This window comes from Poromitra crassiceps (assembly GCF_964638095.1).
Source record: "Poromitra crassiceps genome assembly, contig: HAP1_SCAFFOLD_363, whole genome shotgun sequence".
NCBI classification, from domain to species: Eukaryota; Metazoa; Chordata; class Actinopteri; order Beryciformes; family Melamphaidae; genus Poromitra; species Poromitra crassiceps.
In genome coordinates this window covers 12,435-18,227 of record NW_028152041.1, presented here as the reverse complement: position 1 = coordinate 18,227, position 5,793 = coordinate 12,435, and the positions used below count along the sequence as shown (strand labels likewise).

At 49.9% G+C, this 5,793-nt stretch overlaps 1 pseudogene across 1 annotated transcript; it reads right to left on the bottom strand.

Moving 5' to 3' along the window:
* Nucleotides 1-560: 560 nt before the first annotated feature.
* Nucleotides 561-5,536, bottom strand: LOC310771111 (E3 ubiquitin-protein ligase listerin pseudogene; annotated as a pseudogene). The gene is made up of 3 exons: nucleotides 4,305-5,536; nucleotides 3,384-3,691; nucleotides 561-2,761 (listed from the first exon to the last, which is right to left on the bottom strand). The product of its transcript is annotated as an E3 ubiquitin-protein ligase listerin pseudogene (transcript).
* Nucleotides 5,537-5,793: the final 257 nt, after the last annotated feature.

Genomic DNA, 5,793 nt, shown 5'->3' with positions numbered 1-5,793 from the left:
CTTGACAATTCCTTATTTCCTTTTGTTGGTTGAGGTTATCTTGAAACAAGTGGAGTGCTTTAATCATAGCCCACCCATCCTGCAAGTCACTGCACCTAGAACCTCACCTGCTTTTAGGTTGCTTTCACACTGGGAACGATTGCTTTCGTTCCGTTCCGCACCCGGGAATGATTGCCCCCCCTCTCCTCTCCCCCGCTGGTCAGCTTTCACATTACAACATTTCCTCCGCGCTCGGAAATGGAACGGAGTGCCCTTGCGTCATTGACTATGCCTACAGTGTATCCTTGCTCCATGTGTTGTCTATGTGGTTCGGAACGGTTGGCTTTCACACTCGCAAGTGTTCCGTGATGTTAACGCGATATCTCAGGGATGCCTTGACGGAATTTCTTAAAATTTGCCTCAAACGTCCACTTGGACTCGAGGATTTACTGATTAGATTTTAGTGGTCAAAAGTCAAAGTTCAAGGCCACTGTGACCTCAGGAACATTTTCTAGCTCGTTAACGCGATATCTCATGAATGTCTTGACAGAATTTCTTCAAATTTGCTTCAAACGTTTGCTTCAAACGTCTGCCTGTTCTGATGGCAGCTTCTCCAGAACACCAGGAGGTGGTGATGTGAAGACTGGTTCAGCTGCACTTTGAGCACCGCGGACTCACACACAAACAGCTGGACCCATGGGTTCTATAGACTACTGACATTCTCACTGGCAGTCTCCAACCAGGCTAGCATAGAGCAGAGCATGAAGTCCCACTGGCTGCCCCCCGAGATCGGTAGGAGAATGAGTCACCAGCCAGGACAGGAAACGCATCTCCACAGTGAGGGTCAACTGTGTGGCAGATGCTTTCGACAGGGAACTACTAAAGAGGACCCAGTCCTCCTTGCTGTTCCTCCACTCCATCATGGAGGTTAGGATAACCTGTGGGACCTCCTCGTGTACCAGTGTGTTTGCTTTCAGACAGCACAGCAGCACGGCCAGACACCCACACACAGTGTTGCTCTCTTGCCAGTTGACAATTCCAGCAGTAGCCAGAGCTGTGAGAGTCTCTCGGTCTTCTTCGGTCATGGTGGGGCAGACCACCTGGAGTGTGCTCAGTTTGCTCTGAGACACTGGGAATAAACTGTCTGCACTTCTGTAGAGCTTCCTAATGGTGGCATTGCCAGTGGCTGCCAAGTTGTTGGTCTGGATGTAGTTCTCTAGAGTCAGAGACCATAGACCTCCCTCCTCCATTTACATGTACCTTGTGTAGAGTGTCTCCAGCAGGCCTTGGCTTTAATTGGAGCCTGGCTGTGAAGTCCCTTTGACAGCCCCCAGTCAGTCAGCAGGCTGTGGTAGGCAGACACCACAGCAGGGTTGTACTCTGCCTCTTTACACCACTGTAGTGCATCTAGCAGGTCCTGTTGGTCACGGGGTGCGACTACAGCAGTGTGGGCCACTCTCCCTAACAGGGCACAGGCACATAGGTGGCCTGACCACTGATGTGGTATGGCCTGTCTAATTCTTGTCCATTCTATTTTGCTGTGTCAAGAGGGAGAGGAACTGGATGAGATGGGGGGAGTCTTGATGGCAGATGGAGTTCATTGTCTCCACTAAGCTAGCCAGAACCAAAACCTGTAAACTCTTCATGTCGAGAACGGCGGTGAGTAGTTGTTCTTCACCCAGAGGGCTGCGCTGTGCAGGAAACCACCTTCCCTGACCTGATACTCAGAGTGCTGGACCAACGACAGGACCCCAGCTACATACACCTTCCTCAGCTTACCTAAAAGGGAGTCAGACAGGTGTGTGTGCATTTGATCTTGGATGGTGAATTGGAAGACAGTGAGCAAAAGTTCCTCGGCAGAGGCGAGGAGGAGACAGTCTTGTATGGATGAGAAGAAGGTGGAGACAACGTCACAGATGAAGGAGATGAGTGGCTCCATGTTGCCCACATCTGGCAGACCTTTAGTCCCAGACACAGTGGCATGGAGCTTCTCTAAGATCTTCTCCATGTACACCTCCCCTATCAGAGGCTTGTTGGCGTGGTGCTGAGATAGGACCCGGCTTATCAGAGTCCGGCTGTGGGTGCTTTTAGGAGAGGTAGAAGTGGAGTAGCTACCTCCAACCTTGCACAGCTCCTCAGCCAATCCTAGGAGCTGCTCACCCAGCAGCGAACCTTTCAACCAATCAACACAGCTCTTCAGAGTCTCGGGATCTCTGCGTGCCCTTTGTATGATTTGCAGGATAATCACCCACTTTAGATCCATGGTGGTGATGTGGTTGAGGATGCTGGTGGTCTCCTGCTGGCTGCAACAGTAGAGCGAGCTGAAGACCATCTCCACCAGGTGGTCGGTGTCCGTCCTTCCGGTCTCGGCCAGCCACACCACCACCCGCTCCATCAGGAACCGCATTGCTGGGTTTTTCAAAGTGTCCACCTCCTCACTCTGCTCACCCCCCTTTGTTATCTTATCATCCAGTTCTACCAACATGGTGAAGACCCTGGGAATGTGGAAGGACCGCAGCAGAAGGGAGAGGAAGAGGAGGTGTCGCTCAGAGTTTTTCTCATTCATGTACACCAAACACAGTTGTGCCTGCTGGCACACCACATCCTCCAAATGCTGGGTCTTCAGGGAACCAATTGCCTTCTCAACCCCAAGCTCCGACGCTGATAGGGCAGGTGTCATCCCCCTCAACTCTACTTTCCTCACTGCCCTCTAGCTTAGAGAAACAGGTCTTGACAGATTTCTTCTTCTGGCCCTGCTTCCTGCTTACTCTCTCAGGGTAAAGCTTGAATTATGCTCACCCTGCCGTGAAGGGCGCGTGGGTGGAGCGCGGGCCGGGCGCGTCAAATGACGTAAATTTGTTGGGCGTGGTTATTCGCTAGCTCCGTCGGGCGCTCGCCTTGTGCATGATTTTCTTTCTAACAGCGTGAGCAGCGCAGGCTTCTCTCCAAACATGTCCGCTTTCAAGCCACTGAGCCCTGAACACTGAGCTGTGTTTTCGCCACATTTCTTGACCCATGTGGTAGGCTATAAACTTTGATTTGCAACTGTTCATTTTTAGTCATTTCACCAAGTAAATGTGTTGTGTTGAGAGCATTATTGAGAGAGATTAAAAGCATCACAGAGTAGGCAATCAGGGCTGAGAAGTAAAAACGGCTTTCAGTAAAAACAAGTTTGGTGATTACTTTATGTGCTGATGTGGGGTCGTTTGAGAGTGAAAGCGCACTCGGTACTGCACATAATAGCGTTTCATTGCGACTTTTCCACGGGCTGTTCTCACTACCATTGTACAATACATGCTGATCACTTTCTGAGTATAATGGCATCAACCCCAGTGCAGGGTCTGCACGGAGACTCGCGGGGCCCCACCCCCAACGAGCTTGGTCGAGTATAATTCAGCCTTAACGCATCGCCTGCAGCAGGGTGACCACACCTTCCAGTGCCTTTGGATCTGCTTCTTCATCATCCGCATAACGAACAAACAAAAGACTTAGCCCCTCCCAGAAGTCTGACAGAAGCTTATCAAAGACAGCCTCGCCGTCATTAGAGCCGCTCTCATTATGTAAGCATGCTCTCTTCTGCCAGGAAATGAGCATTTCAGTGACCAATAGGAAAAGAGGGCCATTCTGAAGGGAGGGGCTTCCAAGAGCCCTGTCCAATAGCGATAAGAGCTGCTGTGAAATAAGCCTGATCCATATTTGTTTCTGATAGTTTCTGAGACACAAACCATCCCCACAACAGCCTGTTCTCCCTGCTACCCTCAGGGAGGAGATACAGGGTTCCAAAAGCACGCACAAATCGCTTGAGGAACAGTTTCTCCCGCAGGCCACGAGACTCCTTAACATACACAAATAGTGTAGTAGTCGTACCGTACCGTACTGCAGCTGCTACCATTATGTATGCCTAATGTTTAATTGTATGTTTAATAAGGTACATGCTATTTGCACCTGTATGTCAAATACGTTGAATTTAAAATGTCTGAACACGTCTAACGTATGCACAATGCCTAATGTTAATTGTATGTTTAATAAGGTACGTGCTATTTGCACCTGCATGTCAAATACGTCGAATTTAAAATGTCTGAACATGTCTAACGTATGCACATAACATGTGCACCTATGTGCAATGAATAAGCCACTGACTTGTCTTATCGCTATTCTGCCTTATTGCCTATTGCTGCTTAGTTTTGCTTATTGATGCCTATTTCTTATTGCCTATTGCTCATTGCTTGTTGCCTATTTGTACTATGTCGTAAACGGAGTCCACAGCACAAGAATTTCACACGTGATACTTGTACCATGGAGTGACAATAAAAATCTTGAATCTTGAATCTTGATCCTCCTCATCTTCTGTGTTGTGCAGTATGTTGAACCTCAAGCACTCCACTGCTGCAGTCACTATAGCTGCACTTTCTGATGGACTTGTCAATGCATGCTCACTAGATAAACCTTGTATGAGTGAGGTGAAGAAGGTGGTGTAGAAATCAAAGGCCGGGTCAGTGACATCTTGGGGAAGTTTGCTGATGAGGGGCATCAGGTTGGGATGGAGCGCTGTAGCCATGCCACCAAGAAGCCCTTCCTGGCATTATGTGTCCAGCAATCAGGGATAGTAGACACAACGTGAAGTATGGCTTCCCACAGAGGCTGCAACACTACAGGATCTGTGTCATCGATGCTCAGGAGGACAGCGGGACAAACGTGTGCCGCTTCAGTCTGGACCACTTCCGGGGCGTACTGACACAGCAGACATGACCTCGAAAAACGCCCCTCGCACCTGTGGTGTCTTGTGTTTGCCGTACTTCCAGAACTTCCCCGAGGCAATAAGATGTGCCAGTCTTTCCTCGAGGGGCCTGTCTGTCTGTCTGGGGCAGCAAGGACAGCAGCCTCTTCACCCCCAGCAGAGAGCTGGTCACCATGCAGAGAAACGTGGCTTCTCTCTCCATCTCCGACACACTTTGTGGATCACTCAGTGTGTCTGCAGTTTCCTTCAACAAAGTGTCCTGAAGTACGTTAAGGATCTCCTCCCTGCAGAAGCTGAGGGCTTCAGGCTGCTTGCTGGGGGGAAAGGCAGCGTGGAAGGCCTGACAGGCAGCATAGGCTGCTGGGCTGTAGGTGTCACACTGAGCCAGCAACCAGTGGCCCATCATGCTCTTCAGAAAGGGGGCCAAACTGCGGCGCACCTTCTGCACCAGCTGCTCAAATGCCTGCTGGGTGGCTTCCCTCACACACCGGCCATGGTCCACGGATATCTTGCAGTAAATCCTTGGCCAGTATGGCAGGACTCCTTTTACCACTTCGGCTTCCCGTTCCTGGCACAAGGAACCAAACTCCTGCACATCTTTCAGTCTGGTGACAGCGTCGCTCTTGGACAGTTTCCTGAGGACCAGGCGGAAATCAGTCTATCTCCACGCCGTGGACAGCAGGGATGTACATCAGCTCCGCAGTGTTCAAGGAGCCGAAGCCAACGAACCCAGGGACAAGCTGCCAGCAGCTTGGCAGCTCGCTCGCTGCTAGATGGCCGAACATTTCCTTTAGTTCGCTGCTTTTTCTTGCCCCCCATGTGTGCGTATAACATTTAAACCATTAGTCGCCTGGGTCGGTAACTAGTGTAAGTTTTAAACTAATTTTAAGAAGCCTGGGATGTGGTGCACAGAAACCAAAAACATCTGGGTCAAGCTAGTGACCTACTCCAACCACTTATATAGCCTCACCTTTAAGACGATGATGTCAACAGTGACATATCTGTGGCATCATAATGTAAAAAGTGACATAATCTGTGACATCATAATGTAAAAGTGACATCATCTGTGACATTAA